Source organism: Lepidochelys kempii, chromosome 4 (genome assembly GCF_965140285.1).
Source record: "Lepidochelys kempii isolate rLepKem1 chromosome 4, rLepKem1.hap1, whole genome shotgun sequence".
NCBI classification, from domain to species: domain Eukaryota; kingdom Metazoa; phylum Chordata; order Testudines; family Cheloniidae; genus Lepidochelys; species Lepidochelys kempii.
In genome coordinates, this window is record NC_136383.1 from 81,377,201 (window position 1) to 81,402,664 (window position 25,464).

At 42.5% G+C, this 25,464-nt stretch overlaps 1 long non-coding RNA gene across 1 annotated transcript in view; it reads left to right on the forward strand.

Moving 5' to 3' along the window:
* The window catches only part of LOC144930501 (uncharacterized), a 128,112-nt gene that overhangs the window by 95,430 nt on the left and 7,218 nt on the right, over positions 1 to 25,464 (forward strand). The window contains exon 3 of the long non-coding RNA XR_013635716.1: positions 4,312 to 4,462. This is a non-coding gene — a long non-coding RNA (uncharacterized LOC144930501). The remainder of the gene's footprint in view (positions 1 to 4,311; positions 4,463 to 25,464) is intronic.

Sequence of the window (25,464 nt, forward strand, 5' to 3'; positions counted from 1 at the left end):
TACAAAAAATTCCTACAGACCAGCCTGTGCTCCAGTGCTATTTCTTTGCCTAGATGTTTCAAAACACTAGTGTTGTTATCACAATTGTAGAAACTGTATGCAACTGCTTAGAATAACAATACTACTTAGTGCCACACACTGCTGCACTGGACCACTGCAGAAAAGTGAAATGTAAGGAGATAAGCCTAGAGTAAAGTCCAAGCAAAGGGAGGGAAAGGAAATGAGGGTGGGGCCACAGACTAAAAGAAAGCAAAAGGAAAAAGCAGGGTATGACAGATAGAGAGAGACCCCTGAACATTATTATTATATTTGTATTGTCATAGAGCCCAGCCAGGATCGTGCCCCCCCCCCCCGCGCGTGCTAGGTGCTGTACAAAAAATAGGAAGAAATGGCCTCTTTTCCTGAGACCTTACAATCTAATTCGCAGCATGACAAAAGTTAACAGACAACGGGGGCGGGGTAGAAAGGGTGATGGTAAAGATAATACCAATCATACAGTTACCGAGATTGCTATGTGGAGTTACAGCCATGTAACTGACAGCAGAATTTGACCCGTTGTATAAAACTCAGCCCAATAACATGGAGGACCAGATTTAGCTCTCCGTGCAGCTACATTCAAGTCATTGGTGTCACATGGGGTTTATGGGTTGAATTTGTCCATGGTATTTATCCCAGGGAAGGAAAAAATTAAAAAAAAAAAAAAAAAAGAGCAACACAATATCCCTCCCACAGCCCCCCCCACAAATCAGAAGTAATATAAGCATAATTAGCCATCAAAGCAATCCCAACATTTAACAACAGGTTCCAGGGTAGAGAGCCAGCAAAGTTAATTAAACATGAGTTCTTAAAATAGCCACCCCACTGCTTTCTCCTAAACGCAGCTATGTAGGACACCCACCAGGGAAATACAAAATAATGTTACATTAAAGATCAACTGACTAGGAGTGGTGTGCGTTTACTCTTGCTCCCCCCAACCCATTCCCCTTTCATTTCTTTATCCCTTTCCTTCACTCTTGGACTTATTCTATCTCCTCACTCCTCTCTATCTTTCCCCACAGCTCCTCCTCTCCTATCTGCCTTCCCTCTGAATTCCCTCATCTCTCCATTCAAATCCTTTTTCTCCTTTTGCCTCCTAGTTCCTCTTAGTGCCCTGAGTCCCTGAAAGAGGTGGGGAGGAGCAGAAAGAAACAGTCCTTATTTCTCCCTTCAGAAAAAAAAGTTCATGATGCCTTAGATAGGAGCACTCAGCTCTGCTGTTACTGAGGGGAGTTGGTGTAGTGGCCTGCAGCTGCCTCTTTGTCTACCTGCAAGGCAGTTGGCATCCCTAGATAACTAAATAGAGCTGTTTTAATAAATTAATTAGTAGGAGTTGTTTGTGTCGGTAACTTTACAGAGGGCTCTTTGGCAATGGAACATTGCTGATGTGCAAAGAGGGGGGAAAACTAATTGTGTGCATGGGAGGGAGAGGGAAGCGATGCAAACAGGGATTAGTCCCTCTCGAGAACAGCTCCCTGCTCATCAGTGCATAAGTGGAGAGGGGAGACAGGAGGTTGCCTGGCTGGGCCAATGGAAGGAGGAGTAGATGATCTACTACTATATGACAGGTTTCAGAGTAACAGCCGTGTTAGTCTGTATTCGCAAAAAGAAAAGGAGTACTTGTGGCACCTTAGAGACTAACCAATTTATTTGAGCATAAGCTTTCGTGAGCTACAGCTCACTTCATCGGATGCATACTGTGGAAAGTGTAGAAGATCTTTTTATATACACACAAAGCATGAAAAAATACCTCCTCCCACCCCACTCTCCTGCTGGTAATAGCTTATCTAAAGTGACCACTCTCCTTACAATGTGTATGATAATCAAGGTGGGCCATTTCCAGCACAAATACAGGGTTTAACAAGAACGTCTGGGGGGGGGGGTAGGAAAAAACAAGGGGAAATAGGTTACCTTGCATAATGACTTAGCCACTCCCAGTCTCTATTCAAGCCTGAATTAATAGTATCCAATTTGCAAATGAATTCCAATTCAACAGTTTCTCGCTGGAGTCTGGATTTGAAGTTTTTTTGTTGTAATATAGCAACTTTCATGTCTGTAATCGCGTGACCAGAGAGATTGAAGTGTTCTCCGACTGATTTATGAATGTTATATTTCTTGACATCTGATTTGTGTCCATTTATTCTTTTACGTAGAGACTGTCCAGTTTGACCAATGTACACGGCAGAGGGGCATTGCTGGCACATGATGGCATATATCACATTGGTGGATGTGCAGGTGAACGAGCCTCTGATAGTGTGGCTGATGTTATTAGGCCCTGTGATGGTGTCCCCTGAATAGATATGTGGGCACAGTTGGCAACGGGCTTTGTTGCAAGGATAGGTTCCTGGGTTAGTGGTTCTGTTGTGTGGTATGTGGTTGCTGGTGAGTATTTGCTTCAGGTTGTGGGGCTGTCTGTAGGCAAGGATTGGCCTGTCTCCCAAGATTTGTTAGAGTGTTGGGTCATCCTTCAGGATAGGTTGTAGATCCTTAATAATGCGTTGGAGGGGTTTTAGTTGGGGGCTGAAAGTATATAAAAAGATCTACACTTTCCACAGTATGCATCCGATGAAGTGAGCTGTAGCTCATGAAAGCTTATGCTCAAATAAATTGGTTAGTCTCTAAGGTGGCACAAGTCCTCCTTTTCTTTTTACTACTATATGGATCTTCTTCCCTGTGAGAAGCTTGTATAAGGGTCTGCGGAATCTACTTCAGACACTGAGCTGCAGTAACCTTTCGAAAACAACTAGGCACACACCGGGTGGGGGGATGGGGGTGTTTATCACCCAACATGTCCCTGCCCAATACTCATCCTAGCAGCTAGATTCTTGCTTTGCCCCTTACTATTTTAACAAATGTCAGAACAAAATGTTTAACCTGAACTACATATACAGAGTACCAGTCAAAACTTGAATGTGTGAAGGCTACAATTTATGTTTCAGACACCTGGCTTAGGAATAGCATGTAAGCTAATAAATGACAGTCTATAAAATCTGTGTAAGAAAGCAGTACTCCTCCTAAAGCAAGCAAATCAAGTAATTGCAATGACAAATATGGTAATGTCAAAAGCATTGTAGCAGTTGTATAACTTGACTCCTTAGCTCTCCCTTACAAGAACCCTAGATTCAAAGATGTGATACAACAGAACTGTTTAATAAAGGTATTTTGGGAAGAATGCAGTTTTTCATGGTGTTGATTTAACAAGGTACTTAAGCATGTCTCTAATTTTCAGCATGTGAGAAGTGTCACTGACTCTCAAGGCAACAGTTATTAGCTTGAAATTAGGCACGTGCTTAAGTAGCTTGCTGAATAAGGGCATAGAAAAGTAACATATCTGCAATCAACGTTTTGCGGTGGGGAAGGTAGAATATGACTTTCAATCCAATATGTATTGTAATTTATTTCATAAAGTTTGGGAAACTCTCTACTCAGGAGTTGTTTTTTTTAATTAGAAGTTTTTAAAAAAAATTATTTGGTCTTGGGTACACTATCAATACTTTCATACCACATCACATCATGATGTACAATTTCACAAATAGAAAAGGAGTACTTGTGGCACCTTAGAGACTAACCAATTTATTAGAGCATAAGCTTTCGTGAGCTACAGCTCACTTCATCAGATGCATATCGTGGAAACTGCAGCAGGCTTTATATATACACAGAGAATATGAACCAATACCTCCTCCCACCCCACTGTCCTGCTGGTAATAGCTTATCTAAAGTGATCATCAGGTGGGCCATTTCCAGCACAAATCCAGGTTTTCTCACCCTCCACCCCCCCACACAAATTCACTCTCCTGCTGGTGATAGCCCATCCAAAGTGACAACTCTTTACACAATGTGCATGACAATCAAGTTGGGCTATTTCCTGCACAAATCCAGGTTTTCTCACATCCCCCCCACCCCCATACACACACAAACTCACTCTCCTGCTGGTAATAGCTCATCCAAACTGACCACTCTTCAAGTTTAAATCCAAGTTAAACCAGAACATCTGGGGGCGGGGGGTAGGAAAAAACAAGAGGAAACAGGCTACCTTGCATAATGACTTAGCCACTCCCAGTCTCTATTTAAGCCTAAATTAATAGTATCCAATTTGCAAATGAATTCCAATTCAGCAGTTTCTCGCTGGAGTCTGGATTTGAAGTTTTTTTGTTTTAAGATAGCGACCTTCATGTCTGTGATTGCGTGACCAGAGAGATTGAAGTGTTCTCCGACTGGTTTATGAATGTTATAATTCTTGACATCTGATTTGTGTCCATTTATTCTTTTACGTAGAGACTGTCCAGTTTGGCCAACGTACATGGCAGAGGGGCATTGCTGGCACATGATGGCATATATCACATCGGTGGATGTGCAGGTGAACGAGCAACTACAAGCTCATCTCTGCTAAGTATCTGAACCTCAAGAACTGAATTCAAGTCTGTAGGTATACTGATCTTTTAACCAACACTCTCTCTTTTCTTTTTTAAGAAATTTTAGTTTAGTTAACAAGAATTGACTATAAGCATGTATTTTGGGTAAGATCTAAGTTGTAATTAGACCTGGGTGTGTGGCTGATCCTTTGGGATTGAAAGAACCTTTTATTTTATATGATGAGATAAGATTTTCAGTAATCATCATCATACATGACATGTGTGTCTGGATGGAGGCCTGAGGCTGGGTTACTTTAAGGGAACTGCGTTGTTTGGACTTCTGAGTAACCAGTGAGGTACTACAGGAGCTGTTTTGTACTGGCTTGGTAAATCTAAGTATTGGAATATCCACCAGCTTTTGGGATTTGTCTGCCCCGTTTTGTTTGCAGTTCACCCTAATAGAGTGACCTCAGCTGGCTCCCACGGGCAACACCATCACACATGTACATTGGTCAAACCAGACAGTCTCTACATAAAAGAATAAATGGATACAAATCAGACATCAGGAATGGTAACATACAAAAGCCAGTAGGAGAACACTTCACTCTCCCTGGACAGTCAATAACAGATTTAAAAGTAGCCATTCTTCAACACAAAAACTTCAAAAACAGACTTCAAAGAGAAACTGCAGAGCTACAATTCATTTGCAAACTTAACACCATTAATTTGGGCTTGAATAGGGGCTGGGAGTGGCTGGCTCACTACAAAAGCAATTTTCCCTCTCATGGTATTGACACCTCCTCATCAGTTATTGCGGGTGGACCGCATCCAGCCTGACTGAATTGGCCTTGTCAACACTGGTTCTCCACTTGTAAGGTAACTCCCCCTTCTCTTCATGTGCCAGTATATCTATTCCTATATCTGTAATTTTCACTCCATGCATCTGAAAAAGTGGGGTTTTTTACCCATGAAATCTTATGCCCAAAGAAATCTGTTAGTCTTTAAGGTGCCAATGGACTCCTCCTTATTTTAGAGCTCATTATAGGGGATTAGAACTGCACTATTATTTGGGGAAATGTGAAATATGCATTAACGCTTGTGATTATATCTTTTCCCAATATAATCCTTCCTCCATTAGAGTGAATGATAAAACTTCCTTAGACTTTGGTGGGAACAGAATCAGTCCCTGAGCCCTGGTCTACTCTACAAACATATGTCGATATAACCACGCAGTTATATCGACCTAATGCCTGGTGTAGACAGCGATCTGTTGTTGGGAATGCTTCACTGCACTGCTCCTGCCTCTCGGGGAGGTGAAGTATTTACACTGATGGGAGAAGCTCATATAGAGTTCTGTTTCTTCCTACCCAAGGGGATTTTTTACTCTACTTAAAAGAAATTTATGGAGCAATGAATATACTCCAAAGAACATTCAAGATGTGACAGAAGCTAATTGACCTTCTGTACCTAGCCCTAATGGGGTGACTCCTTAGCTATTTCCATAATGCACCCCATTGTGCTTCGGTCATTTGAAGTCAGGCTCTGTCTACACTACCCAGCTTTTAGCGACAGGGCTGTGCCATTACAGCCAAGGCACGCAGCGTAGCCGCTGTTTGTCATCAGGAGAGAACTCTCTTGACGACAAAAACCTCCCACCCGCAACAAGCAGCAGAAGCTTTGTTGGCAGGAGCACCCCCAACAAGCAGCAGCTTTGTCGGCAAGAGGGCTCTCCTGCTGACAAAGTGCTGTTCAGACTGGCGCTTTTCACTGGTAAAACTTTTGTCCTCCGGGGAGGTGGTTTTTTAAACGATGACGTTCCAGCCTTAGGGTATGTCTACACTTGTAGAGTTTTTGCGCTGTAAGTTTCACCGGTGATAAGGCACCGGTGAAAGTAAAGCGCTGGTTTGTGTACTCACTCAATTCCTCAGGCGGCAGAGAGTAGTTACACGAGCAGCACTTCCATCGCCGATGAGAGCAGTGCTGTAGGGCAGCTATCCCACAGTGCAGCTCTCTCGATAGGGCTTGCGAGAAGGGGGGTGAGTGGAAAGCATTCTGGGTCCCTGCTCAGTGCCCCGTGCTGCCCTGCTTCATGTCCCAGCAGCCCTATTACTTCCTTGTTTCGTTTGTGGCATTTTTTTTTTAAACCCCCTGATGTCTGGGTGCTTTCCCTGCCATATCTACAAGCAAAGGGAAAGGGAGTTTCAAACTTCCCAGGGCCTACAGGGGGAAAGGCAGATGTCCGTTTAGCTTGCGTAAGAGCAGCCGAGATGCTGGCCAGAGTGGTCACTTTTGGAACTGTGGGATATCCTTCAGAGGCCAAAAGGAGTTTATGCTGGTAGAACGTGTCTTCGCTTTCACAACAGCACAGCTAGAACAGCGGTAAGAGCTATATGCCTCTCATGAAGGTGATTTTCTTTTTGTGGCGAAACTTCAGAGTTTCGCCGCAAAAAGTCATTAACCAGTGTAGATGCTTTCGTGCTTTTACTGCAAAAAAGGGACTTTTTGCGCTCTAAATGGTAAGAGTAGACATAGCCTTCATCTCATAAAGAAACTTCCTTCTTTTTAATACCTTCTGTCACACAGTCTTAACATTTGTCAATGTATTTTGGTTAGTTAATTAAATAATACATGGCTTTGTTGCACTTATGTATTTAGTAACATTAGAATGGGGTTAGAAAGTGCACATTTCCTCCTATCAGCACTGAACAAGGTACTGTACAATATACAAAGCTATACATCACCAGTGCAATGCATGCATTGGTAAATACGGCAGCTTATGCTTCGAATAGGCTGGGAAATTAGGACCAAATTCTGTTCTCTGTTAAAGTGATGCAACTAACTCCACTGACTCAACTCAACAAGTTGAACTAACCCAATGTCCTGAATGCCCCTCCTAAAGTGATTATTGAGGATATTATTTTGATACACCTGAGCCTAGATTTGATAACTGTAATCTTGCACACTTATCTAGGCTTTTCCTCCATGTGTAGTGGAGTTGAACTTTTTTAGAAGCTTCTGTTTAATGTTTGATGGGTATGACTCAATTACTCTCGGTTCATACCTGCTGTGATGCACCAAGCAATTCTGGCAGGTGCAATGCAATAAACAAAGGTGCCATAGCTGTTGGAATTTTTATTAGTGTAAGTCCTACCTGGATAGTTTCTAAGGACTAGAAAGAAGGATCTCAGTTTACTATCTCAGCTGAAATATTTGTAATCATTGACTTCTTTTTCATGATACAGAAATGGTATCTGCTCATTGCAAGAATCCAAAATACTCACTGCAAAATCACAAGTTCAGAGCTTGCCATAGAAATGTGAACATAGCTTCCTATGCAAAATGAAAATAAATATAGAAAATCATACCTACAATATAATCCTGTCTCATTTTAGACTCATAATATTGTGTCTGTTATAACTTTGCTGATAAGAGCCCTTTCTGCTTTTTTATTTCTGTTTTATGCAGTTTTTTATCTCTGTTTAAACATGTAAGAATAAAGACTTACACCAAAAAAAGCTTTTAAGGAAACTGAACAGCTAAATATAGACAGCTAAAGATAGTTTCCTTTTAAATATTCAATGAGAACTCACTCAGCCTGTTCTCCCTCTGAACCTTTATTTTGAGTTCTCCATCCTTTTTTTAGCTACACATCTATATGCAAACCTACTTTATTATTTAACAAGATTTAACAAACCAGAAAACAACAAGGAAATTCTTCACTTAGGAAGCTAAAAATAAAAAAGGGTGCTGACAGAAGATGGGATAATTATCTCAATGGATAACAATCAAAAATTCCATTACCAAATCTTGAAATGATTGCAAAATGCTGAGAAAATGGAGAGGTACTGCCTAACTAATGGCCTACTATAATGGCACCACTGTGATACAAATGCATTATAACATTAAGTTTATTATTTAAATAGTGCATTGTGTCCAAGTTATATAACCTTAGTTCCTGCCTGGCCCCAATGACCAACCAAAGTGACCAGTTTTAAACTCATCCATTTGGTTTTCTTTGAGAAATCTCATTTCAGTAGGGACAATCACCTTTAAGTCTTTTAGAATGTCCACGTAAACTGGCTGAGCTCTTCTAAAGAGGGCTGAAGATTAAAACTTGGCAGTAACCCCTTGGCATCCCTACTAGGGCCTTCTAGCTTTCCTTGTTTCTATAAGCATCTCTTTATCCAGATTTTTAAGTGAAGTGGGGTCCCTGGCACAAGGTGGGAAGTGAAAGAGTTTTGGCGCCTCTTGGAGAGCCACTTAAATGTGATAGTGGGTATTTTCACAGGTGAACACAAGACCCTATCCTGTCTGCTGTTAGGCAGAAGCAGATGAATGCCTTTGATAGTAACAGATAGGTTAATAGAAAGGTTGCGCCCAAAGAAATGAGCATGTTTAGTTCTTTAATCTTGTAAACAAGAAACAGAATCACTTACCTCCACTAGCATTCTTCGTGGAATTGCTCTGCCCCCATGATGCTACAGGGGTGGTAAAAGGAAAGGGCTTTTTGATAATCTGGAGAGGTGGCTCCTTCAAATCCATTTTATAAAACTTGGGGGTGTCAATGCCAGCCATTGAAAAGAGAGAGTGCTATTTGCTACATCTCTATATATTCTTCTCCATAGGCTAGAGTTCATTACAAGTACCAATTCCAACCCCTTCAGTGAATGACAGCAACATTCTAAGTGTTGCAGGTTTTGTTTTCTCCGGCAACATACGAGTTAGGTCAAGCCATTTCTTCACTGATTGAACTTTTATCTTCTTAACTGCAATTACTCTATTTGTTACGATAAAGACTAAGGCTGTCAATTAATCACAGTTAACTCATGCAATTAACAAAAAAATTAATCATGATTAAAAAAATTAATAGTGATTAATCGCACTAAGAATAGAATACCAAATGAAATGTATTAAATATTTTTGGATGTTTTTCTACATTTTCAATATTGATTTCAATTACAACACAAAATACAAAGTGCACAGTGCTCACTTTATATTATTATTTTTTATTACAAATATTTGCACTGTAAAAATGATAAACAAAAGAAAAGGTATTTTTCAATTCTCCTCATACAAGTACTCAAGTGCAGTCTCTTTATTGAGAAAGCGTAACTTACAAATGCAGATTCTTTTTTGGTTACATAACTGCACTCAAAACCAAAACAGTGTAAAACTTTAGAGCCTACAAGTCCACTCAGTCCTAATTCTTATTCTGCCAATTGCTAAGAAAAACGAGTTTGTTTACACTGACGGGAGATACTTCTGCCTGCTTCTTATTTACATCACCTGAAAGTGAAAACAGGCATTCACATGGCACTTTTGTAGCTGGTATTGCAAGGTATTTACATGCCAGTTATATTTAAACATTCATATGCCCATTCATGCTTCAGCAACCATTCCAGAGGGCATGCTTCCATGCTGATGATAGTTAAAAAAAGTAATGCAGCAATTAAATTTGTGACTGTACTCCTGGAGGGGGGGGGGAAACTGTATGTCTCCTGCTCTGTTTTACATTCTGCATATATTTCATGTTATAGCAGTCTCGGATGATGACTCAGCACGTTCCTTTTAAGAACAATTTCAGGGCAGATTTGACAAAACGCAAAGAAGGTACCGGTGTGAGATTTCTAAAAATAGCTACAGCACTCAACCCACAGTTTAAGAATCTGAAATCAGATTTTGCCATCCAAAATCTGAGAGGGAAGACGTGTGGAGCATGCTTTTAGAAGTCTTAAAAGACTAACACTCTGGGGTGAAAACTACAGAACCCAAACCACCAAAAAAGAAAATCAACCTTCTGCTGGTGACATTTGTCTACACTATGAAATTAGGTCGATTTTATAGAAGTCAATTTTTAGAAATCAATTTTATACAGTCGATTGTGTATGTCCCCACTAAGCGCATTAAGTCGGCAGAGTACATCCTCACTACCATAGCTAGCATCGACTCATGGAGCGGTGCACTGTGGGAAGCTCAGTGGGCGGGAGAGATAGCTCTGTCTGTTTGAGCATTGGCCTGCTAAACCCAGGGTTGGGAGTTCAATCCTTGAGGGGGCTATTTAGGGATGTGGGGCAAAAATTGGGGATTGGTCCTGCTTTGAGCAGGGGGTTGGACTAGATGACCTCCTGAGGTCCCTTCCACCCCTGATATTCTATGATTCTACGGGCTATGATTCTGGGGGGACTGCATGGTCACCTGTGCTGCTGAGTTTGCCACGCTGACCAAACAGGAAATGAAATTCAAAAGTTCCCGGGGCTTTTCCTGGGTATCTGGCTAGTGTACCGGAGTTCAAAGTGCTGTTCAGAGCGGTCATAATGGAGCACTCTGGGATAGCTCCTGGAGGCCAATACCGTCGATTTGAGTCTGCACTATCCCAAATTCGACCCAGCAAGGTCAATTTTAGCGCTACTCCCCTCGTCGGGGAGGAGTACAGAAGTTGATTTTAAGAGCCCTTTAGGTCGACGGAAGAGGGTTGGTTGTGTGGACTCAGTCATTTTTAAATCGACCTAACGTGGCTAAATTCGACCTAACCCCATAGTGTAGACCAGGCCTCAGATGATGAAAATGAACATGCATCAGCCTGCACTGCTTTGGATGCTTATCAAGCAGAACCCATCATCAGCATGGAAGCATGTCCTCTGAAATGGTGGTTGAAGCATGAAGGGACATATGAATCTTTAGCGCATCTGGCATGTAATATCTTGCAATGCCAGCTACAACAGTGCCAAGCAAACCCCTGTTCTCACTTTCAGGTGACATTGTAAACAAGAAGTAGGCAGCATTATCTCCTGCACATTGTAACCAACCTTTTTTGTCTGAGTGATTGGCTGAACAAGAAGTAAGACTGAGTGGACTTGTAGGCGCTAAAGTTTTACATTGTTTTATTTTTGAATGCAGTTTTTTGGTACATAATTCTATATTTGTAAGTTTAACTTTCATGATAGAGAGATTGTACTTACAGTACTTGTATGAGGTGAATTGAAATATAAAATTTTTTTTACAGTGCAAATATTTGTAATAAAAAATAAATATAAAGTGAGCACTGTGCACTTTGTATTCTGTGTTGTAATTTAAATTAATATATTTGAAAATGCAGTAAACGTCCAAAAATATTTAAAATAAATGGTATTCTATTGTTGTTTAACAGCACGATTAATCGCGCAATACATTTTTAAAAATCGCTTGACAGCCCTAATAAAGACCAAACCCTGCTCAGTTATACCACTGCCTGTATATCAGAACGATGATATAGCTGCCATTTTTGCTTATCACCTTTCTCTTTCTTTTATTATTTGTACTACTATAGTCCAGAGTTGGAGCACTTGTGTACGGGGTGCTGTACAGATACACATTAAAAGACAGTTTCAAAGGAGAACTGAGAGGATCCAAACACAATCAGCTTCCACTGACAATTAAGCTGGTCCATCCTTCCTCTTTTGTGGAGGAGGGGGGATAAATATGGCCCCATTTCCCATAAAAACAGTTCTCTTTGGGTAAATGGGAATGTTTCTTTTCCCTTCACCAACCCACCTGCTGTATGTAGATGGGAAAAAAGGGCATTGGGTCACATGTGCCTGTCCTGTTCCATTGCCTCCATTACTGCTGGTCTTTTTCACGGGTGTGGGAGGGGTTGATCCTAAACCCTCTTTCCCCAAAGAGCTGCTAGTTCTTCTCCTTAGTTACTTAGTTGCTAGCTTCTGCTATGAGGAAGATCTAGGTTTCCCATCAGGTGTCATCAATGGGAGACAGGCATATTCCTGTTATGAGGCAGGTGCCTAAATATTAACCCAAACTGATTTGTTGTTAATTTAGGTCAGATTGGAATCTAGCTCTTCCTGACCCTCACATTTCTACAAAATGAGATTCAGGAATACTGCAATGCTTTAAGACCATTTTCAACACCGATATTCCTTTGCTTTGAATTTCCATGCTTTCAGGTGTTTACGTTGGTCATTTTAACATACAATACATATCCTGTCTCATTTTTCCCTATGAAAATGTAGACATATTCAGAGGTTTCCATACATATACAGATTTGCCTGTATGAGTGTGTATTCTAAACCCTATGTGAACATAAATAAATGTTTCAGTTGCATTATAAATGGCATAGTCATATTCATATTCACTGAAAAGAATATTTTAAATATGACCCTTAACTGCCCGGAAATAATTATATCTAAATTCTAAAGACCAGAAGAACGAAGATTTTTTTGGGTAGTAACTGAATCATGACATCGAATGAAATCACTGCTGTCTCCAATCCATAAGTGAAATTTGGAATATTAAATGCAATGTACTATACTAATACAACAGTAACGTTGAGAATTGAAAATGGCTAGACGTCAGATAATTCAAATAAGTTCCCAAAGCAACCTTTTACAATACACAGTATTTTGCATTATTATTTATACTGTTGAATTTATGTTCAAGTATGTGTTTATGTGGTGATGTTATTGTAAGATATCGAGTTCAGTGGGCGACCTGATGCCACCTTTTAACTCATTAACAATCTGAGTATATCTTTACTGACTAACCACAGGACTCTTGCACCAGGCTGTGTTCTCCTGTTGGCCAGTTGGGTGAGGGACTTCCAGGAAACTAACAATCACATTTTGAACCAATACATAAAAAAAAATACAAACTTTATCCTTTATGAATAATACTACTCAGTTCTTACATAACGCTATTCTCACACAGCAATCAAAATGTTTAACAAAGAGAGGGGCTGTTTAATTGCCATGTAGACATTCCAGCTCGGGCTGCAGCCTGAGCTCTGGGACCCTCCCAACCTCACAGGGTCCTAGTCCCTGAGCTCCAGCAGGAGCCCGAACATCTACTCTGCGATTAAACAGCTCCTGAGCCCTGCAAGCCTGAGTCTGCTGGAACAGGCCAGCTGGTACAGGTTTTTAATTGCAGTGTAGACATTACCCTTAGATGCCTTATGCCACTAGTAAATATTTGTGCTTAACCACTCCTCTCCCACACACCAAGCCCTGTCAGCAGATCAGAACACATGTACATTTCCGTTGGTTATGTTTGTTTGCAGTTGCCCTTTCACTCTTGATTCTTCATCCCTGTTACCAAGAGGCAGTAAGACTGGAGTTCACAGCTTTCAGAATACTGCTCTATTGTTAGAATACTATGCCTGGAAGTAATAGAATTAAAATGTTAGCTTTTGCTCATCTGTGTCATTCATCGTCTTGAGAGCTACTTGAAATGTTGTCTTTGTGGACAGTAGCTCTGGGTTATTTTTTTTTTAATGCAGTTCAGAAAATAAAGAGCAGGTTTATTTTTTATTTTTAATTGAATTGAAATGGAGCATGAATAAATAACTACATATTAATGGTAAGATATTGATCTTTGCAAGTTCCAATGCTGTAATCAATATTGGACCCGTCCCCAGATTAGTATACCTGTCAAGTCTGACATTCTCTGTTGTATCCACATAAAAGTTAGTTATTCTGTGAATGGAGCTCACTTACCTGCACTGAATTTAGGTTAGGAATAAATGCAACACAGGAGGGTCATTAAAATGTAATTCTGCATTCACTTTTGAAACAAATTCGAGGCAATAGGCAGAAAGCACAGAATGCTGGGAAATGGATTTTCAGAGTTCTGAAAAATATATATAGCTGAGTCCCCAAGTCCTCCAGTCTAGAGGCTGAATCAAATAATGGCTCACAGAAATAATTGATAGTGAAACCCCTAAGGTACTAATTTGAAGCCCCTTTTAAGAGCCCTTTAAAATGAATGATAGTACATGATTGTGTCACTAGTTGCTGAATGCTCTTAGCTAACAGACATGGTTGTGAATATTTCCCATATACTGAGGTAGGTGCTGGCTGTAGAACTTTCCCTGCTTTTCACTGCTTGTTGTCCACGGAGAGGGACTGGATTTTTTTGTTTTAAAGCAGCAGGAACACTAGACTGGGTTGAGAACTTGGTGTGAAGCGGTAGCACTGAGCTAAGACACCTGCCTGAAATGTAGGTTCTACTAAAAGGTCAGAGGAAGAAGCAGAACTCCCTCTTGCGCAAGAGCTGCTCCCCTTGGCATTTTCAGGGGTAGAGAAATGAGAAACTCCCCAGCCCTAAGGCTATCAGAGAGCTGCAAAGCTTTCTACTGCACATCTCCACCAGCCAGAGTCTGAAGCTAGATGTACGGCGGCTGAAGAAACTAGAACTAATTCCCTTATTAATAACGTTCAGTTGAAGGGATTGCAGCCAGAATGGACATTACATGAGGCACATGGGGGAAGGATTTCTGTTCTTCTGGGGATGATAGAGGGGAGAATTGAGGAGGCGCATGTTCCAGCTCCAGTGAATGCCTCCTAGATCGAGATCTGACACTGATCAACGTTTAGAGCTGCTCTTTTTTCTTCTTCAGTTCTTATTATCATTGCATCTTTCTGACGTTTCCTTCAAGTAGACGCTGCGGGGGAGGGGGCGCAGAAATAGCATGTGTCAGGAGCATATACTCCATGATTCTGGAGCAAAGAAAGACAAAAAGACAGAAGGCAACTGAGAATATGTACCTAGCATTGGTGACAGTTATTTTGATCCTCTTTCTTGGTAGCACACTGCTCTGCTCTGATGGGCTGTAGACAGTGTGACAGGGTCAGCCCGATGGCTACTGGAGAGTGATAGAGTTCCAGAAGAATCAGGAACTTTCTGGAAACAATTAAGGCAGACAGGCTGATTAGAACACCTGCAGCCAGTCAAGAAGCTGCTAGAATCAGTTGAGACAGGCAGGCTAATCAGGGCATCTGGGTTTAAAAAGGAGCTCACTTCAGTTTGTGGTGTGCGTGCGAGGAGCTGGGAGCAAGAGGCACAAGAAGCTGAGAATGAGAAGGCGGACTACTGGAAGACTGAGAAGTACAAGCATTATCAGACATCTGGAGGAAAGTCCTGTGGTGAGGGTAAAGAAGGTGTTGGGAGGAGGCCATGGGGAAGTAGCCCAGGGAGTTGTAGCCGTCACGCAGCTGTTACAGGAGCCACTGTAGACAGCTGCAATCCACAGGGCCCTGAGCTAGAATCTGGAGTAGAGGGCGGGCCCGGGTTCCCTCCATCCCCCCAACTCCCTACTTGATACCGGAGGAGTTGACCTGGACTGTGGGTTCCACCAGAGGGGAAGGCCTCTGGCCTGTTCCCCGATCCACTAGGTGAATCGGCAGAGACTGCGGGGATTGTTGTTCTTCCTTTTCCCCATGCTGGCCAGTGATGAGGCTAACTGAGTGAATGGCAGATTTGAGCCACGAAAGTGGCCAAACTGAGGGCTGCCGTGAACCTCTGAGGCGAGCAAATCCGCCAATAAGTGCAGGACCCACCAAGGCAGAGGAGGAACTTTGTCACAATAGTTAAAGGAGACCCTCTCCATAACAATATACTCTCCATAACAATATATCCTATTCTCATTTCTACTAGGCAGACACAGAACATTATTGAACGTCCCAACTTAATTCTTGTCATGAAGTATTTGTAGATGATACAAGCAGTTAAGAGGGAACACAACTTTTTCCAATGGCCTACATCATGCTAAAGGGGTTGTGATTGTACTCCTGATATCCTCACGTAAAGCTGCACTGGGAGTCTTATACAAACTGTAGTGTAAGTGTCCTTTACTTGAGATCCTGATTTTTCTAAACACATGGCAATAATCAATTCAGACTGAGGCTGTAAAACGGTTACTGGCTGCAAACTATTCTCAGCTAGTGTAAATCAATGTAATTCCATTGACGTCAATGAAGCTATGCAGATTTTCAACAGCTGAGAATTTGGCTAGTTTAAGTTTGGTCAAATTTTAGGCCAAACAACCTTGACAATATCCCTGTAACAAAAAATAAAGCCAGTCTCTACTGACCTACCAGAAAATGAAAGTGTAAAAGCCCCAAACTCTGCACTGTAATGCAATACCTTTGAAGTCTATGACATTACACCAGCATAAAACACCTTCATGCTTTCTCCCATGCTTCTTCTCCTGGTTGGGCTGAGCTCCCCATAAACATTCACAAAGGTACTTCACTATCTTTCTTCCAACTCTCCTTTGCTAGGATAACTACAAAAAACTTGACAATGGTAAGCTCACTGGTGCGCTGAGACCACTGTCTACCCTGCTGACCAATACTGCCTCATTATTTTCTTGTACTTCTTAGTATATTACTTCTGAGGAGGAGATCCAGGTTGGTCAGCCTGTATCCATCTGTTGTCTTAGCCCTGGTCTACACTACAGGGTTAGGTTGATTTTATAACGAATGCGTCTACACAAGCAACCCCATTCTGTCAACCTAAAAGGCTCTGAAAATCGACTCCTGTATTCCTCCACAGCGAGGGGAGTAACGCTAAAAATCGACCTTCCCAGGTCAAATTTGGGGTAGTACAGACACAAATCAATGTTATTGGCCTCCAGAGTGCTCCAATGGGACTGCTCTGGACAGCACTTTCAACTTCGATGCACTAGCCAGGTACACAGTAAAAGCCCCAGGAACTTTTGAATTTCATTTCCTGTTTGGTCAGCATGGCGAGCTCAGCAGCACAGGTGACCATGCAGTCCCCCCAGAACCACAGACGAGCTCCAGCATGGAGCGAACGGGAGACACTGGATCTAATTCCTGTATGGAAAGAAGAATCTGTGCAGGCAAAACTCCAATCAAAAAGAAGAAATGCTAATATATATGCCAAAATCGCACAGGGCATGGTGGAGAGAGGCTACAACAGGGACACACAGCAGTGCCATGTGAAAGTTAAGGAGCTCAGGCAAGCCTACCAAAAGACAGAGGAGGCAAACGGTCACTCTGGGTCAGAGCCCCAGACATGCCGCTTCTATGATCAGCTGCATGACATTCTAGGGGGGGACCCTACCATCCCCCTGCAGGTGCAAATGTTTCTATGCTCCCCCTATCATCTCTGTCCCTGAGGTTATCACAGATTAGAAGGCGAGAAAACTGCACTCGCGATGACGTGTTTTCCGAGCTCATGCAGTCCTCCTGCACTGATAGGGCACAGCAGAATGCATGGAGGCATTCAGTGGCAGAGTCCAGGAAAGCATTAAGTGAGTGCGATGAGAAGAGGCAGGATGCAATGCTGAGGCTAATGGGGGAGCAAATGGATATGCTCAGGCATCTGGTGGAGCTGCAGGAAAGGCAACAAGAGCACAGACTGCCACTTCATCCATTGTACAGCTGCCTGCCCACCTCCCCAAGTTCCATATCCTCCTCACCCAGATGCCCAAGAATGTGCCGGGGGCGGTGGGGAAGAGACTCCGGGCATCCAGCCACTCCACTCCAGAGGATGGCCCAAGCCATCAAAGGGGGCAGGTTTGCATCAAGGAGAAACACACACAACTGTCACACCGTAGCCTGGCCAGTCATGAAACTGGTTTTCAAAGCTTCTCTGATGCGCAGCGCGCCTTGCTGTGCTCTTCTTATCGCCCTGGTGTCTGGCTGTTCAAAACTGACAGCCAGGTGATTTGCCTCAACCTCCCACCCCGCCATAAACGTCTCCCCTTTACTCTCAGATATTATGGAGCACACAGCAAGCAGTAATAACAATGGGAATATTAGTTGTGCTGAGGTCTAATCTAGTCAGCAAACAGCACCAGCTAGCTTTTAAACATCCAAAGGCACATTCTACCACCATTCTGCACTTGCTTAGCCTATTGTTGAACTGCTCCTTACTACTGTCCACGCTGCCTGTGTATGGCTTCATGAGCCATGGGAACAAGGGGTAGGCTGGGTCTCCAAGGATAACTGTTGGCATTTCAACATTCCCAACAGTAATTTTCTGGTCTGGGAAGTAAGTCCCTTCTTGCAGCTGCTCAAACAGCCCGGAGTTCCTAAAGATGAGAGTGTCATGGACCTTTCCCGGCCATCCCACACTGATGTCAGTGAAACATCCCTTGTGATCCACCAGTGCTTGTAGCACCATTGAGAAGTACCCCTTGCGGTTTATGTACTGGTTGGCAAGGTGGTCCAGTGCCAAGATAGGGATATGCGTTCCATCTATCGCCCCACCACAGTTAGGGAAACCCATTGCAGCAAAGCCATTCACTAATACCTGCACATTTCCCAGAGTCACTTCCCTTGACAGCAAAATGTCAGTGATTGTATTGGCTACTTGGATCACAGCAGTCCCCACAGTAGATTTGCCCACTCCAAATTGATTCCCAACTGACCAGTAGCAGTCAGGCGCTGCAAACTTTCACAGGACTATCGCCGCTTGCTTCTCAACTGTCAGGGCAGCTCTCATCTTGGTATTCCTGCGCTTCAGGGCAGGGGAAAGCAACTCACAGAGTTCCAGGAAAGTGGCCTTACGCATGCGAAAGTTTTGCAGCCACTGGGAATCATCCCATACCTGCAAGACTATGCGGTCCCACCATTCTGTGCTAGTTTGCCGGGCCCAGAATCGGTGTTCCAGTGTATCAACGAGCCCCGATTCTGCCATGATGTCCCAATTGCCACATCCCGTGCTTTCAGGAACGGCTGTATCCATGTCCTCCTCACAATCGTCCTCGTGCTGCCGTCTCTTAGCCAGGCTCTGCACATACTGCAGTATAATGCACAAGATATTTACAATGCACGCAACAGCAGCGGTGAGCTGAGCGGGTTCCATCCTTGCTGTAGTATGGCGTCTGCACGGGTAACCAGGAAAAAAGGTGTGAAACAATTGTCTGCCGTTGCTTTGATGGAGGGAGGGAGGGAAGGGAGGCCTGACAACATCTACCCAAAACCACCCGCGACAATGTTTTTGCCCCATCAGGCATTGGGAGCTTAACCCAGAATTCCAACGGTCAGCAGAGACTGCGGGAACTGTGGGATATCTTCCCACAGTGCACCGCTCCATGTGTTGATGCTAGCCATGGTACTGAGGACGTACTCTGCCGACTTAATGCGCTTAGTGGGGACATACACAATAGACTGTATAAAATTGATTTCTAAAAATCGACTTCTGTAAAATTGACCTAATTTCATAGTGTAGACATACCCTTAGATTGTAAGCTTTTTGGGACAGGAACCATTTTTCTGTGTTTGTACAGCACCTTGCACAAAGAGATCCTGGTGCTTGACGAGGGCTCCTAGACACTGTGGTACTACAAATACTAAATAATAATAATTAATCTATACTTTTAGCCTTAAATTATCAACGCTATGCAAAGAAGGATAGACACACAATTCTTATTAAAAATTAACATCCAAACCCTGTCCGTTATTCTATTCTAAAACAGTCTGTTAGGAATATTGTTATAGATGTGAACATTCAATTCTTAAGAAACAAAGAGCATCTGAATGACTTATTTGTTCTAGGGCCTATTCCTCAATCGCATTACTCAGTGGATGGCATGGCAATGAGTATGAATGTTCTTCAAATCACCCTATCAATCATGCTGTGAGTTATCCAAAGGGTCCTGCTCCTGGACGGATAAACTTGATATGAGAAGCTTGCCATTATAAATGGCCATTTATTAACACAAGCATGAAACAGAACTCAAACAATTAAGCACCTAAGAACAGGTCAGCAATGACTTCATAGCCCCATTCCAGCATACTGGATCTAGTAGGTACAATCTCAGGGATTCCAGAACTTCTGTTCCACAGCCAGAACTGACACAAGGAAGAAAGGAAAGCAGTAGAATTCGGACCCTGGACTTCAGAAAAGCAGACTTTGATTCCCTCAGGGAACTGATGGGCAAGATCCCCTGGGAGAATAACATGAGGGGGAAAGGAGTCCAGGAGAGCTGGCTGTATTTTAAAGAATCCTTATTGAGGTTACAGGGATAAACCATCCTGATGTGTAGAAAGAATTGTAAATATGGCAGGTGACCAGCTTGGCTTGACAGTGAAATCCTTGCTGATCTTAAATACAAAAAAGAAGCTTACAAGAAGTGCAAGATTGGACAAATGACAAGGGATGAGTATAAAAATATTGCTCGGGCATGCAGGAGTGAAATCAGGAAGGCCAAATCACACCTGGAGTTGCAGCTAGCAAGAGATGTTACGAGTAACAAGAAGGGTTTCTTCAGGTATGTTAGCAACAAGAAGAAAGTCAAGGAAAGTATGGGCCCTTTACTGAATGAGGGAGGCAACCTAGTGACAGAGGATGTGGAAAAAGCTAATGTACTCAATGCTTTTTTTGCCTGTCTTCACGAACAAGGTCAGCTCCCCGACTACTGCACTGGGCAGCACAACATGGGGAGCAGGTGACCAGCCCTCTGTGGAGAAAGAAGTGGTTCAGGACTATTTAGAAAAGCTGGACGTGCACAAGTCCATGGGGCCAGATGCATTGTATCCGAGAGTGCTAAAGGAGTTGGCGGATGTGATTGCAGAGCCATTGGCCATTATCTTTGAAAACTCGTGGCGATCGGGGGAAGTTCCGGAGGACTGGAAAAAGGCTAATGTAGTACCCATCTTTAAAAAAGGGAAGGAGGAGGATCCGGGGAACTACAGGCCAGTCAGCCTCACCTCAGACCCTGGAAAAATCATGGAGCAGGTCCTCAAGGAATCAATTCTGAAGCACTTAGAGGAGAGGAAAGTGATCAGGAACAGTCAGCATGGCATTCACCAAGGGCAAGTCATGCCTGACTAATCTAATTGCCTTCTATGATGAGATAACTGGCTCTGTGGATGAAGGAAAAGCAGTGGACGTGTTGTACCTTGACTTTAGTAAAGCTTTTGACACGGTCTCCCACAGTATTCTTGCCAGCAAGTTAAAGAAGTATGGGCTGGATGAATGGACTATAAGGTGGATAGAAATCTGGCTAGATTGTCGGGCTCAACGGGTAGTGATCAATGGCTCTATGTCTAGTTGGCAGCCGGTATCAAGTGGAGTGCCCCAAGGGTCGGTCCTGGGGCCGGTTTTGTTCAATATCTTCATAAATGATCTGGAGGATGGTGTGGATTGCACCCTCAGCAAGTTTGCAGATGACACTAAACTGGGAGGAGAGGTAGATACGCTGGAGGGTAGGGATAGGATACAGAGGGCCCTAGACACATTAGAGGACTGGGCCAAAAGAAATATGATAAGGTTCAACAAGGACAAGTGCAGAGTCCTGCACTTAGGACGGAAGAATCCAATGCACCGCTACAGACTAGGGACCGAATGGCTGGGCAGCAGTTCTGCGGAAAAGGACCTAGGGGTGACAGTGGACGAGAAGCTGGATATGCGTCAACAGTGTGCCCTTGTTGCCAAGAAGGCCAATGGCATTTTGGGATGTATAAGTAGGGGCATTGCCAGCAGATTGAGGGACGTGATCATTCCCCTCTATTCGACACTAGTGAGGCCTCATCTGGAGTACTGTGTCCAGTTTTGGGCCCCACACTACAAGGAGGATGTGGAAAAATTGGAAAGGGTCCGGCGGAGGGCAACAAAAATGATTAGGGGACTGGAACACATGAGTTATGAGGAGAGGCTGAGGGAACTAGGGATGTTTAGTCTACGGAAGAGAAGAATGAGGGGGGATTTGATAGCTGCTTTCAACTACCTGAAAGGGGGTTCCAAAGAGGATGGCTCTAGACTGTTTTCAGTGGTAGCAGATGACAGAACAAGGAGTAATGGTCTCAAGTTTCAGTGGGGGAGATTTAGGTTGGATATTAGGAAACACTTTTTCACTAGGAGGGTGGTGAAACACTGGCATGCTTTACCTAGGGAGGTGGTGGAATCTCCTTCCTTAGAAGTTTTTAAGGTCAGGCTTGACAAAGCCTTGGCTGGGATGATTTAATTGGGGATTGGTCCTGCTTTGAGCAGGGTGTTGGACTAGATGACCTCCTGAGGTCCCTTCCAACCCTGATATTCTATGATTCTATTCTATGATTCTATGAACTGACATCTGCTCAATTTCCTATTTAAAATGTTAATTGTAAAATAAAAGTTTAATTAGCTAATCTTTGGCATGGGCTGATGATTATAAATCATAAAACATGTGCAAAAATCAGCAAAATCAGTGTTAGAAGAGTTTTTGAACGCTAAATGATTACCTTTTTGATGCATTATACTGGCCTTATATATGTTAGATAAACTCTCTTTTGGCCCCAGTGTTAACCTATAATTTTGAGACTGATATTACTTGAAAGAAGCAGAAAGGGCTTATCATGGCAGCTCAGTCACAACTTGAACTACACAGCTGTTACTGCTAATCTACAATGATTATGCCTGGGGGAGTGGAGGGGTCAGGGAGAAGAACGGATGAATACTTGATAGCACAAAGACTTATACATTGAAGGTGATCAACAATCTTGGTACTCCTCTCCTTCTTACCTGGCTGAATCTGAATGGTTCAGTGTAAGAAACTTTAAAAGAAGGGAGAAGGAGACATACAAAAAGAAATAAGTGGTGCAATGTCCAAAAAGCATTTACATTTGGACACAGCATGCCTGCTTTTGGAGGCTCAATATGTGAATTTAGAGCTGGATGGGAATTTTTGGGGGAAGCAGGTTTTTGTCAGGATAAGCAGATTCATTAAAACATTTGGCAGAAATGTTTCGGTTTTGATGAACTTTTGCTGAAACACAGTCAGGCAGGGTCCTGACAGAACCCTGCCTGGTTTCCTGCTGCCTCGCCTAGTGGGCTGCTGAGGAGCCCGGAGTTTCAGTGTCTCTGGTTCTGGGGCAGCTCCAACATGCTGACTGCCTCAAAGTTGGGGACCCCAGGACTTCCTGGTCCATGGCAGGGAGGCTGGCAGTCCTGGAAATGCTGAGTGGACTTCTAGGCTCCCCCACTCCCTTGCCTCACAGGGCTTCCCACAATTCCAGGGAACTCCTTGGGCTGTTCTCTGCTCTCTGGGAGCAGCACAGGGAGTGCCATGGGGGAAGTGTGAGTAATCCCTGAATTGGGGCAGCTGGCTGCTCTGGTTCTTTTTGGGGGGGCGAGGGGAGGGAGAACCAAATAGCTCAGTTTTTCCAAAATGAAAATTATTTGACATTTTTTGCAAAAATGTCTAGGTTTTATTTCAATTTGAAACTAAATATGTTTGAAATGTCATAAGATCCTGCAGAACAGAAATTTCAAGTTTCTACTAGCTCTATCTGAAATATAAATGGGCCCAACCCAGAGAATTTGGACCTGGAATTCTAATCCCCTACCCACAAGGTTAGGTTGGAGAGGGGGGTTGGTTCTGGCCCATATCTAAGCTGCTATGCAGAAGAAATGTCTCTGGAATGAATTAGCAGAATACCAAAGATCCTCAGTTAAGTAAGGCTTATTGTGAGTGAAAATGCTCCAAAGAGTCATTTTTTAGAGACAGAAAGTCGCATATCTGACAGCAAAATTTTGCCCAGGGAGTTTTGGAGAGCACAGATTTACTTGAGAAAAGTTCTGCATAGAGCCAACCATAGCCACCATTATGAATACACTCAGTTAATTCAAAGATCTTATTAATTCAATGAATAATTTTCCCCTAAAGAAGATTCCTGCTGCTTCATAAAGTTTTAATTTACATTTGTAATATATTTTAAAAATCCTAAACCGCTCTGTGCTGTGAGTTAAAAGACATGGAAACATCTTCCACGCACTTGTTTGCTCATGCAATAAATTACGTACAGTATTTATGTACCTGCCAAGCTCTACTCATTTGAAGTGAGACTAACAGCTGGCATGCATTCAAAATTCATTTGCTCAAAGAAAAAGTTATGTATAAAGAAATGTTGACATACTGTACCTAAAAAAGAAGCTTTGTTTGAGCAACAGTTGAGTATCCAAATTGCAGTAGTGGATCTATTCTAGGCAAATATTCAGTAAATTTAGCCATTTAAAACATACATTCCATGAATAGAATCTAAGATCTGTTTTAAAAAGTAGAACTAAGTGACCTGAAAATTGAGCCGTCAGGTTGCTCTCACCTCTTAATGTTTGGGTATTGAGTTAGTCTCTTCCCTCTAGGTGGGATTACAGACAAGAGAGGTGGTGGATAGGTTCATAAGTAAATATAAAGTGGAAAATAAATCTAGAACGTACTTGTAGCTATTGACAAGGCAAAGGATGTTTTGGATACATTATCTTTTAGTTTTTGTTTATAAAGACACAATTTTTAATATATTGAATATTTTTATCATTTTTCTACAAAAATTACCACCTATGCAAAAATCTTCCATGATATTCCAGAATTCATGGTCAACTGGCATGTGATAACTAACTCAGTAGATGTTTACACTGTATCTTAATTCTTTTTAAAGCTGGGACTAGGTTGAATGTTGCCAGCAGTAAGGGACAGTGGTAGGCATACCACCCCAAGTAGGAAATGCACAATCTTCCTGAGGCTCCCTGCTGTGCTGGAGCAGGAAAGTAATTTGCAAACCTCCTATTCAGGAGGCAGCATACTCCTCCTCTGCATCTTCAAGCTAGTGCATAGGGAGGCAGCATTATGGTTTCCCACCTGTTCTCATGTTGAGCGGGAGGGGGTAACGTGGCATGCAGCCATTATGCTCCCTCGAATACCGGAGCTTCAGTTAAGGTAGCCCTAATGCAGGACCTGTGCGGGTGTGTTAAGGCTAGGCACAATCTAGCCTTTAGTCTTGTACACACAAAGCCACTCTCAACAGTTTAAATAGAGTGTAATTAGTAATCACTGATTTAAAAGAGAACTTGATAGTTAAATTTGTAATTCTAGTCAAATCTGAAACAAGATAAATATCTGTTTCATAAGGCATACATTATAATGTGTGATTCAATACTGTTGTTTTTTGTTGTCTGCTCTGGGATGTACATTGAAATGGAACTGCCAACTCATTCCAACTTTTCTGTAGAAAAATAATTATAATAATAGACTATACTGAATCCAGTGACAAACATATAAATGAGTTTTTTTCCTATAGTCCAAGATGCATGAATTTTATAAACAGGAAAACCCATTCCAGGCGGATTGGAGGATTTGGCACTGTAAATACAAGTTTTAAATGGTCATTTTAGACAAAAGATTTACTGACAGTTTTGTAATAAAACAAATTACCTACAGCCACCAAACTGAAAGCCAACAAAGTGTAATATGTGGAAGCATATTATCTTTAGAGATGTACATCTGCATTACAAGAAATGGAGATGCTTTGAAGAAATGAGATTCAGCTCCAATGGATGAGCCTTTCAGCATCTAATTACA